This window comes from Pinus tabuliformis, chromosome 4_2 (genome assembly GCF_031772625.1).
Source record: "Pinus tabuliformis cultivar Carrire ecotype Pingquan chromosome 4_2, CPIR1, whole genome shotgun sequence".
NCBI classification, from domain to species: Eukaryota; Viridiplantae; Streptophyta; class Pinopsida; order Pinales; family Pinaceae; genus Pinus; species Pinus tabuliformis.
In genome coordinates this window covers 820,479,512-820,492,429 of record NC_142304.1, presented here as the reverse complement: position 1 = coordinate 820,492,429, position 12,918 = coordinate 820,479,512, and positions in this window count along the sequence as shown.

Sequence of the window (12,918 nt, the reverse complement as noted above, 5' to 3'; positions counted from 1 at the left end):
CCAAGTGGACTCAATAACTGAAGAATAACTGAAGTGGGAGAGGACACTAGTCAGCTCCATGCCAACCTCAAGCTGACTCATCCTTTCTCCAAAACTCCTATATATAAAGCTCTCTCATGAGGTCTAGGGAGGCTGGAATCTTGTGTATGTAAGGAAGTGCTGTTGGTTTGAGTATAGAACTATTGGGTGATTTTCTTGAAGGAGGTGAAGAGGAGATTTCTTTCTGCTGGGAGGTGTTGCTGGATTGGGCCTCTTATGGTTGTAACACTCTCAGAACTTTACTTCTTCCATTAATAAAGCATTTGAGGTTCTTCTATATGCATGTGTCTCAATGGTGTATTGATGCTTGTATATTTGATTTATTCTAATCCTTGAATCAATTATGGATGTATGCTTCTTGTAGTTTCCTTTTCTTGTGCTTTTACAGGATCTTTGTGTAGCTGGGCCGGTGAAAGAGCAAGGAGCCGGGAGCAAGCAGCAAAGAGGGAAGATTGGATCAACCATTAGCGGAAGATAACGATTAGTGGATCCCCTTCTCCTCTCTCTCTCATCTCATAAAGAAGTAATCTTGAATAGCTTTGCATTCAGTTGTTGCTGAGGTACTATCACCCTTAGAGTGGGATAGGGTCATTCTGTATTGGATACTTTTCCCAACAACAAATTGGTGACTCCGCTGGGGATCGTATCTTGTTGGTTGTTTGTGTTTTTTGCTATTCATTTCATAAACAAAGGGAGTATCGAATCGAACTGCATTGGGATCTTTCAAATGCAAAGTAGAGGGCAGCTACTCTAGCTCAGTTTCTAGGTAAGTTTATGATTTGAATAGCTGATCCACAAGGACTCTAATAAGCTCTTAGTGATAGCTTTTCATCCTCCTTTTCATCCCTTAGTGTGTACTTGACTGATAGCTTCTGATTTGGCCAAAAACTGTGAATTTTTTAGCAATCTGTGACCCAGAAACTAAGAGAAACGAAAGTTTCATTCTTCAGTGCAGGCTGTGTGAAGGCTATCTGCATTTCAGCGCAGTTCCCGAAGGGGCTACCTGCGCTGAAGGTCAAACTGCCTGTGTACCACCTGCGCTGGACCAGTCTTGCCTTGTGCTACTGGGGTTTCCTGCTGTTTCTTGCCCTGTTTTCACTCTTGTTTTTGCTGCCTGTTACCAGTCAATGTGCCTATTTGAAACCAACTTTCCTTGCCACTATTCCGCCTCGGTTGTATAAAGAAACTGTGTTTGTTCTTTGTGTATTTCTTGTATCATTTACAGTTTCCCATGACGAAAATGAACTAGTCTTGCTGTGGCCTCTTAGATCTAGACCTGTGATTAAGTGTCGTTTTGATCTTAAGAGTTAATTTGTTTGCTGTTCATAGCTGATTGAGCTTTCGCTTTCATCATATGGTTTGAATTTATATATTTCTAGTGTCGAAACAAGTAAATCTTAAGGTGTCTTTTGATTTTGGACAAGCTTGTTTGCTTTCACTTGAAATTGAATTCGAAATTATGCAACAGCTTTATTTTTGTGTCACACAAACATTAAGAAAGAGAAAAGAAATACTTGCATTGTGCATGTGCATTATGACAATTTGCATGTTGATTTAGGGAAAATGCATTAGTGTGTGCTCTATGATCTATGTGAAAAGGTGTTATCTTTCTTTTCCCTCAGTAGTTAAGATTTTCAAAGTTGAAAGATTGAAAAGCTTGCTTATCATCTTAGACTGCATTTAGGAGTGTTACTATACATCTCGTGGTGATCCATAAAGGCAAACTGCTAAACAAGATCAACCTTAAAATAGATTGAATTTACATAACAACGCATTGAAACATAACGCAAACACATAGAGGTCTAAGCTAGAGACGTGTTCCGGCGTCGTTAAACGTGATATCTTGGCGTTGAGTGGTTGGGTGATTCCTCCACGGTGAAGCGATAAGTATCAATACGGACTTGTGCTCCCACGTACCGTCGCGTATATATTGGGAGACCCCTATAGGATCAAAGCCTTTATCCATAGGAAACCGTGTCGGCCGCCCTACTGATCGCAATGCAGTGAACACAACATTCACGAAGATCGACCACTCGTACCATAAAACGTATTCTGTGGTTTTGCGAAAAGTTTGGCACACCCTCTGCCTAGAACTCCAGAGCAGTTTCTTTTGGCCTTTTTCAAACTCTATAACTGAAAAAGTCCATCCGAGCATTTGTCACTTCGGGCTCGTTAAAACATCGAAGGAGACTAGAGTCATCTTTAGCTTTTTCTCGACTCTTAAAAAGTGAAAAAGCAAGTTGTGTCTAAAGCGTCGTTATAAAATTTATTTTAAACGGAATAATCATCACCTTTCCCTCGTTGATCTTCGAAGTTAGTCTATCACCAGTGAAGTTCCTGTAGAATCGCTAGGCGATCTATTGGATAGACTCAATATGTCTGAACAACCGTCGACATCCAGGACTGTGTCATCCGACATAGCAGCGGCAGAGCCTCCTGCTGCTACTCCAACGATGTTCGCTGGTATACCATCTGTCCCGGCAAATTGTCCTCAACAACAAGCCGGAGTCCCATCAGGGACGACGACATGGTTAGTTCCTATTTCTTCATCCAGATTATCATCTGGTATTTCTTATGTTGAAACTCAAAAAATTGATCCAATGTGTCTTCAAAGGCCAATTTACCCTTTAAGTACTGGATTTCCACCGTATGGAGGGCAGTATGCTCTTTCATTGTTCCCTCCTAGAGAACAACCATATGGGAGTTTACAACAAAGTTCAGGTCAAACTGGAATTACATCCAACGGTTGGGTACCAATACTGCCTCGACAACCAGGGGTTGTATATTCGATGCAACCAGTGCACCCTGTGTCGGATATTCCCACCACACCTGCTATGTTGAATGCGTCGCTAGTACAAGCGCTACATGTTGTATGTCAACCCCAAGTTTCTCAGGTTGCAATACAACAACCTCTTGTCTCAACGACTCAATCACAATCTCAGGGTAGTGCCTCCTTATCTGGAGCGACTCAGGCTCAAACAAGTACTGTGACTCCTCATCTTGGTCAATCATCCAGTATTGGTCAACAGCAAATAGTCCAACAACCAGAGCTGGTTCAATCTCAACAACCGCCATTCCAACAATCATATTAAGGACCTGAGCAACAAGTCTTTGTAAGTAATGGGCAACCATGCTATAATGGTTATGCCCATCAACCTTGTCAAAGTTGCCAACATTATGCTGGTCTGCAAAGACCCATTGCTCAGACGATACCATCTTATCCTGGATATGCTTCGCCTAACCTGAACCAACAATTGCCCTTTGTAGCAACTCTAGAATTACCAGATCTAAACCGGCTGACGAATGATCCAATTGCTTATGCCCCTTGGTGGTCAGCGATTCCGCATAAACTTCCGTCAGATATTCCTAAATTTAATGGAAATCTGGGTGAAGATCCATCGAATCATGTGATGAAATTCCATCTATGGTGTTCATCGAACACTCTGAATGATGATTCGATAAGACTTCGCCTCTTTCAGAGGACGTTAACGGGTCCAGCGGCAAAATGGTACATTGAATTGCCTAGAGCTTCGTTCGACAACTTCAGTACCTTAGCCACAACCTTTTTAACCCATTTTCAGTTACCAATAAGGTATGAAATGGGAACATAACTCACCAACTTCAAGCAGATGACTGCCACCCACATATCTGATCATATACATGAGTGGCGACGTCGTCGTAGGATGGTAAAAATGTACGTTCCTGATCAGCTATTAGCTGAATGGTTTATCAAGTCATTACTTCCTGCCATCACGGAAGATGTGGCAAAGGGGGGGGGGGTCGTAACGGAAGAGCAGGTTATCACTCGTGCGCAATATCTGGACTTGGTCTATACTCAGTCCGGCACGCTCTACGACAAAATACCTGACGCCCCTAGACCGGAATTCTCAATTCCTCCTCCTCCTAAATCAAACAATGACTCTCACGCCGGCGATGGCATGATTGGCAAGCACAAAATTTACAGTCAAAATGCAAATGAAGAACTTCTTGCCTCAGAAGTAAATGCCATGTCGACCGACAAGGGCAAACAACTGAAGCAACCAGGGGGCAAGAAGAAAAAGAAAGGGAGAAAAAGGAAACCCCCAGCAGGGTGTCATATATGCGATGAGGATCATTGGACGAAAGATTGTCCACATATAGCTGAAGTTAAGAAACTCTTTCAGAGTTCAAAAACCCCAGCAGTATTGACTGATCTGTTTCCTAATCCAGGTCAAAATCTGGTTGCTAATCAAAATGCTTCCCGATCCCAAGTGCTTATGTTGTTTACCTCAAAGCAGCAAAATAATGCTTTGACGAGGAATAAGGATTACAGGAATCCAAAGCTGTCGAACAACAAGGCTAATGAACAACCTAGTAGTTTGACAACAACTTTGACCGAAGTTGTGCCACCCATCGTCCCTGAGCCAATAATAAAGTCGCAAAAGGGAGCAGTACACAAATCGACATTTAATCCTTGTGTGAGAATAGCACAGATAGAGGACCTGGCCCAATCGCCATCCGTTATGTCGACACTTGAGGTACCGCAAAATTTCCCCTCCCAAGAGCAAGCTTTATTATCAGCAATAGGTGGGATTGGCCCAATGGATTCCAATCTTGTGGCCTTTGATCATAAAGGATATGACCCTCAGTTACCAGCTCAACTAGCTTTCCTTATTCAAGTGAAAGCCCTCAACAAAACTGTTCATCGAACAATTATTGATGAGGGGGCATCTACATGTCTTATGTCGATGAGTTGCTGGAAAGATTTAGGCTCACCACCCTTGTCGAAATCGTCAACGACGTTAAAAGCATTTGATGGACGATCATACACTCCATACGGGATTTTAAGTAACTTGCAAGTTGAACTGGGGGGCAAAACAGTAGGAATTGATGTTGAAGTAATTGATGGAAACCTCGATTACAACATCCTACTGGGAAGGCCCTGGATCTATGCCATGGTCGCGGTTGTGTCAACCTACTTCAGGAAGATTGCATTTCCCTTCCAAGGAGGAATTACAATCGTCGACCAACAAACTTTTCTCCCCAACAGTTCACAAGTTACAGGAAGCATTCCAAAGATCCATGGAAGCAATTATTCGCTCCAAAATATCGGAGTAGGTCTCCTAAAAGACCCTGCCTTAATGGGTACTTTTGCCCTACCGCCTCCGAGTAATCTAGCAGAAATGGCCACAGTGGAATATGAAACCTTATATATCTAATGGATTTGGGCTCAGAGGACGGTTCTAATCTTGTGTCAACCTCGTTAAAAAATGAAACAAATCCCCTTTCTCAGAGGTAAACCTTCATTCCAACCACCGAGTTGAATGCAATGAAGCTTGGGGGGTGTGCACCTCGATTTGCGTTATTATGCTGGGGGCATGCAAACTTATCTCCGAGCAGTTTTAGCACATAGTTCATGCTCGTTAAAAAATAAACATAAGATTGAGCAGTGTTTTGGCGCATTCAAGCTCGTTAAAAAATGAACCCATCTTGGTAAATAACCATTAAGTATGTAACCTGATCAACCATAAAAGCCTTGGTCGTGTTTTGCACCAGCCACCTCCACTTTCATTTGGCCGATCGTTCACCTCCATATGATTGTTTACCCATTTTGAGGAACAGCTGCGAAGAGTGATTTCACCTAGCCATCCTTGTGACACTGTCGTGATTGGAAAATTCCAACCTATACCTGGAATCATCTGCTATCCCTATTCACCACTCGTTCCTCAAAAGACGAGTCTTCTTTAAGCTCTTTTCAACTGACTCGTAAAATATGAAAAGATTGCCGAGTTTTGGCCTTCCAGCTCGTTAAACGACCGGAAGAGCTATCCCTCCTCTAGATTTTAATCTTTTTGGACCTGAGGGATTATTGCACAAAAAGATCGAGCGCTTGTTTTGTTCGGCTTGTTAAAACTATCGAAAACTCATCCCTTCTGTATTGTTTTATACTTTTTCAGACTTAAGGGAATAGATAACGAAAAAGGAATTTTGGAGTTAACTTTATGTACCTTTTCAGATTCTCTAAAAATGAAAAAGGACCGAGTTTTCCTTGTCGTTAGACTCGTTAAAATGATTAAATAGCGACAAACTTGTCTTTAGACGAGAACGAGTGTCCCTATCGCTAGGCTCGTTAAAACATAGCGATGGGCTTGCCCGAAGGGCAGGTTATAGAACAAGCATATGTTATCCTCCTCAAGCTTGACAAAAATAAAGAGGTACTGGTCAGAAATGACTGGGGAAAAATTGGGAGAACCTCAAAGCTTTAATGGTAGCAAGTCGCTCTTGAACATGACACTTTGTCCTCCGTATCACATCGGGTTGGGTTGTTTCATTCACCGGTCTCATCACCATGGTCTTCGCCAAACCATCCACATTTGGGGTAATGCTACCGATCCATCGCATCAGTGTCGTTATATGTTCAAGAGATGTTGTTCAGAAAGAGTCAACCGTGTCCCATCCACTGCCATACATTATCCTTCATCCACCCATGATCGCCACCCTGAATCATATCTCACAGATTGTTTTCACCTCCACTAAAATCATTAGCTCCGTTCCGTGACACAGATGTGGGATTCATTAAGGCCCTTCTTTGATGGATCGCTTCTTGTCGACTTCAGCTCATTATCCAAGAAGTTGATCTAGGAACACCCCCCTCAGTACTTTGAAGCTTGCATGCCTCAATGGCAAGTTTCTCACTTCCGACGACAGGTATATGTCAATGACCTTCGACCAGAAGATTTTGCGTGGTGTTCGACGCCAAGTCCTTTATTCACACCACGTGAATTGTACTGCAGTACCTTGAGGGTCATTACCATTATCGGTGATTCCTCTCGCGCTTGTTAACGGTTTACATTATTGACCGGTAATCAAGCGATGTATTTCCATGTTCGACTTCAGCGTAATTCTCACATGGATCGACTTGTACTTAGAGTGAAGATCGAACGAGTTTGAAGACCCCGGATCTAGTTTCATCCATCCGGGCTGCGATATATTCAGGAAATATAAAGACATTTGACATGTACATCATTGCAGCAGATGATCGTCCTACTCAAAGGATGATAATTTCAGCAGAGAATTATCAGTCTACTATCAGACGATCGTCTGTTCTATGTACCAAAATGAATTTATAAAGCTGAGCATGGGAATGCCCGCCTCAGCTAGATCATGAAAGTAGAATGAAAAATAATGTGTTGTATTTTATTTTATTACAGGTCACCTCTCAGCGATTGAATGAACTTCGAATCCTCCTGATAAAGCATTTCACCCGATAAACGACCTCATACTTTAGGGGGCAACTGTTATAGACATTTTTGTGCCTTACAGCATGAAGCATGAAATGTCAATAATCTAAGGGATCCAAAATCCCTAAGCATGTTGTTCCTACCCCTAGAGGAACAAGGTCAGCAAACCACAACTCTAAAAATCAATTCTCCACCTGAAAACACTCAAAAACAAGCTATTTCTGGATCATGTCAGCTGCTCCACTGAGCATCTGCGCTGAATGTCAACTGCTCCACTCTGTACCTGTGCTGAATGTCAAAAGCAATGAAGGCTACCTGCGCTGGGCGAGATTGGCCAAGTGGCACAGTCATTCTACAAGGTGTCAAATGCCCAGGAAGCTTCCAAAATGACACTTGGATCAGGGAATTCGCCTTGTGATGAGTAAGAGGATCTAGATCTCCAAGTGGAAGCAAGAAACTCCAAGTGGACTCAAGAACTGAAGAATAACTGAAGTGGGAGAGGACACTAGTCAGCTCCATGCCAACCTCAAGCTGACTCATCCTTTCTCCAAAACTCCTATATATAGAGCTCTCTCATGAGGTCTAGGGAGGCTGGAATCTTGTGTATGTAAGGAAGTGCTGTTGGTTTGAGTATAGAACTATTGGGTGATTTGCTTGAAGGAGGTGAAGAGGAGATTTCTTTCTGCTGGGAGGTGTTGCTGGATTGGGCCTCTTATGGTTGTAACACTCTCAGAACTTTACTTCTTCCATTAATAAAGCATTTGAGGTTCTTCTATATGCATGTGTCTCAATGGTGTATTGATGCTTGTATATTTTATTTATTCTAATCCTTGAATCAATTATGGATGTATGCTTCTTGTAGTTTCCTTTTCTTGTGCTTTTACAGGATCTTTGTGTAGCTGGGCCGGTGAAAGAGCAAGGAGCCGGGAGCAAGCATCAAAGAGGGAAGATTGGATCAACCATTAGCGGAAGATAACGGTTAGTGGATCCCTTTCTCCTCTCTCTCTCATCTCATAAAGAAGTAATCTTGAATAGCTTTGCATTCAGTTGTTGCTGAGGTACTATCACCCTTAGAGTGGGATAGGGTCATTCCGTATTGGATACTTTTCCCAACAACACGCAAGTACAATTGATATCTCTGATAATGAAATACGTGTAGTCTAGGCCTGGGTGCAGCAATCCAAAAGACATACAAACTAGGTCTGTGGTATGGACGTAGCCATCCAGCTAATGAGACCATGATAATGATAAAGGTATGGTCGCAGCCATCCATAAAGGCTCAGGTATGGTCGCAGCCATCCATCAATGAGTCATGTAATCACGAACAAATCCACGCAGCCCGAACATATGTGATCTGAGTTCGGGGTCTTGAACCCAACCGATCATAGTACAAATTCTAACATGCGAATAGATGTGCTGAGGTCGAGAATGATAGAAAGTCGCTTGATTACCGGTCAATGATGAACATCGTTAACAAGCGCGAGAGAAACCACCAATAATTCCAATGGTTCTCAAGGTACTGTCTAGCACAATCCACGAAGTGTGAAGAAGGAGCTTAAGTCGAACACTTGTGGAATCACCCAATCGACGACCAATGATGAAAGTCGACCATCAGGTGCAAAGAACTTGCCATTGAGGCATGCAAGCTCTAAGGTACCAAAGGGGATATCTGGATCAATCTCCTGGATAATGAGCTGATGTCGACAGGAGACGACCCGTCACAGGAGGGCCATAATGTTTCCCCCATCAACGACACGAGATAAGGAACAAGTGGTAGATGGTGAAACGGAGTATTAGAGGAGAAGGCAAGGGTGTAAAATGCAGAAGGATTATACTCTTGAACACGTCGGCGACACGACTTCGGGGGGTGGCAGCATTCAGGTACCAAGGGATCAGAGGCTTGATGGAGACAACATAGATCGAATGGAATGAGGCTAAATGGCAAAACAAACCCACGGAAGGCCAAATGACGATGTATGGATATCCCAACCCGAAAAGAAGAAAAAGTGTCGATGTTCAAGAGTGACTAGCTGCCAATGATGATCAATGATGATTTCCAAATTTTCCCCCACCATTGCTGGCGAGTAACCCAATTATTTTTGAAAACAAGCTTGAAGGGGATATCATATGCTTGTAATATAAGTTCGAACTTCGGTCGAATCCAACCTAGTAATAGTTTAATGAGCCCTAGGGAGGAGAAGCTCGAGTCTTGTCATGGTGATGAGTCTAATATCGTCAGGGTTTAACGAGTCCGACATAGGTAAAACTTGGAGTCTTTTTCATGTTTAGATAGTTTGAAAAAGACACGGAAAAGAAAAATCCAGGGGGGTCCTTTATCGTAGATTTGTGTCTCTCCAGCCCGAAAAAGTATAAAACGATACTCGAAAGAACCGCTTGACCATTATGATCATAGAGTAATTTTTGTGATTAGTGACCTCGACCCGAAAAAAGTAGAAAAGCGATCGAAATCACGTCATTTTGTAACCAATAACGAACCCAAAATGACAAGGGCCTGACAATCTTTTCATTTTTTACTTGGTCGGAAAAGAGCTTAAAGCCGACCGCCTCTTGTTTCCTTTAACGAGTCAATAGAAGCAACTCGGCTATCTTTTCATCTTTTAAGTCGGAAAAAAGCGTTAAAGAAGACTTTACGGATCAAGTGTGCACGAAGCTGACATAAGCCCACTGCCTGTAATGCTGCACAAAACATGTCAAACGTAAACCCATTTGACATAAAATGAACAATATTTGTAGAAACATAGCTAAAAATCCAAAAATTTGACTAACCATGTGACAAAAAATGAGAAAAACCCACATTTATAAAATATAATTTGTTAATTCCAAAAATTACTATAAAAAGGGGTTAATTCCTTCATTTTTACCATTGTTACTATTCATTCCACTGTGGAGCACTATGGAGCACCAAAGTTGGCGAGCTAATTTCAGCCCCGTTCGTCCACCATTCATCCTGAAACTTCTTCCAGGTAGATAGACTTCATCCTGCGCTTCAATTCAATGTCTTTTTAAAGCATTTTAACCTTAGATGTGTTAGTTTAGGCGGATTTTTTGAGTCGAACTCCACTGCTCAGTCATTGCGGGTATACTGCTCGGGTCCGTGATGACCAAAAATATTTACACATAACGCGCTCCGATCATCGCGGGAAAGTGATGTACTTTCGCGATGACCGCGAAAAATTTGAACTAGGAACCTCGCGTCATCGCGTCTATTTTAAAAACAAACGCGATGACGATGCAAAAATATGTTTTTATGCAAATTATGTATTAAATTTTGCAAACAAAGTTCTAATTCATTTTTTCTCGTCATGCAGGTCATAATGGCATTTGTCTGGCAAGAACGAACACACGATGATAACGACATGGAAGCTTTTGCTGATGTTGGGTGCCGCAATGCTTTACATGCATGCGGATTGCTCAAATTCTTCCTCACTCTGCACCTTCAATCCCAACCTGATCTGCTGGAGCTATTGATTCGTGCCTGGAACCCAACAGATGGGAAATTCATAATCCGAGGCCGAGACATTGAGTTTGATTCCACAGACGTGTATTTCCTTACCAGGCTGTCCCGTCGTGGTGAGAGGCCCATTCTAGAGGGGCAGCGACCCAGGGGCGATCCTTTTAGAGATGTTGATGGCACAAGTGTGCCCACGGGCACGCAAATCAAAGAGCAGGAAGGTGGCAATCCAGACAGTGGAGGATGTCGTTCTTCATGCAATGCTATTTATGGTGACACAAGCAGCGAGCTCCTAAGCCCAACACGAGGCATCGAAGACCCATCTCCTGTTGGCTCTCGAGTGTCTCAATCCGACCATGTTCAACTGGGCGGAAGCAATGACGACAAATATGAAGAGACAACTTACCAACTGTCGTCGAGGGGAGACAAAGCAGTTTGGCTACGGGTCCATTTTAGTCCCACTCATGCTGGAGTAGGTGTTGGCATTGCAGTTGCAGGACATGGATTTGAATTTGCCCAGACCACATGAGACTAGGGCCACACGGTGGGCACACATTATGCCACGAGGTGGTGGCGGACGACCAGTGTCATGGGGGACAATGTTTCGTGAGTGGCTGGAGCGCCAGATGATCTTCGTTGAGGATTTGCCATACGCTGGGATGGACTTCCGCGGAGATCCTGACATGCAGTTGCCCCCTGGCGAGCAGTGGGATGATGGTGGTAAGACACTTGATCACGTTATTTTTTTGTGTTTTATTTTTTATGATGTTTTTTAGATTTTCTCATGTACATGTCCTAATGACAAACTCTATGGTGTGCAGATGTAGGACCAGCGAGACCTGTCGGGCTAGCTCCAGAGGCGTGGATGGATGCACAGGGCATCGCAACACTATCCTTGGCTCCTCCAGCTAATGATCCGGTGGAGACAGTGGCCCGAAACCTTGAGGGCCTAACAACGGGGATCCCAGACTACATGGGGATCGAGGAGGTCCCCATAGCGTTCCAGATTCACACAGTAGGAGTGGTACCCAGGGTGCACCGCCTGTTGAGGTGGGTGGCACGGGTGGTGGTGTGCTATAGGGAGCATAACCCACCGCAGTAGACGCCTAGGTTTTATTTCCTGCTGATGATTTTTTGAGCGCCTCGGTGCGCCACACGAGATATATATATATATATATATATATATATATATATATATATATATATATATATATATATATATATATATATATCTATATATATATATATACATATTCCTATGGTTCATTATTGTGTTTTACATGCTTCTTATATGCTGTTTTGATTACATATTACACAAATGTTTATCTAATACATGGTTTTCCAATGCATCAGTTAACATGTTTAATCTTCGTGGAATGTGCTGATATGTGATAAAATCAAAATTCCTTTCTAATAATTTAACACGCAAATACAACCTCAAAATACGATGGTCTCTGACGGAGTATTGCCCATTGAGTTGGTGGATGACAAGCTGAGAATCCAGGTTCACAACCAATGTACGAATACCGAGGTTGATGGCCTCAGTGAGTAACTCAATAACAACACTATATTCAGTGACATTGTTTGTGGTACAACCCAGACAAACACCTTGAAGATCTACTAACTCATCGTGAGGATCGTAGATCACCCATGCCGCAGAAGACAGATTGCGGGTACTGTGGCAGGCACCATCAGCGAAACCAACGTAAGGTGCACCAGACATCTGCACAAGAAGCAAAAGACACAATAAGTGGCAATTATGCCTACACACCAAGCCAAACATGAAAACACACACACAACACACCTGCTAAAAACACACGTATGTACAAATCAGAGTGCATGGAGTTCACGCATAATATTTTTTCAAGTAAAGCCCATTTCGGGGCTTATCCCGTTGCGCCGCTATGTGACCGTCCCAGATAGTGTAGGCATCGTCTTGGCCCATTTTGTACAATAATCAATAGCAACGATGATATACCCATGCCCCCTGGCCGAGTGAGGGTTACATGCCATATAATCAATGCCCCGTTCAGCAAAAGGGTCGATGGTAACAACAGGGTGCAATGGGGAACCAAAAGTAAATCGCTCAAGACAGGTAAGAATTTCCCAGTGGGTAGGGAGGAACGAGGAATGATGATGATGATTAGACCAAGGGGGTTCCTCGAGAGACATGGTCTCTATAATGGC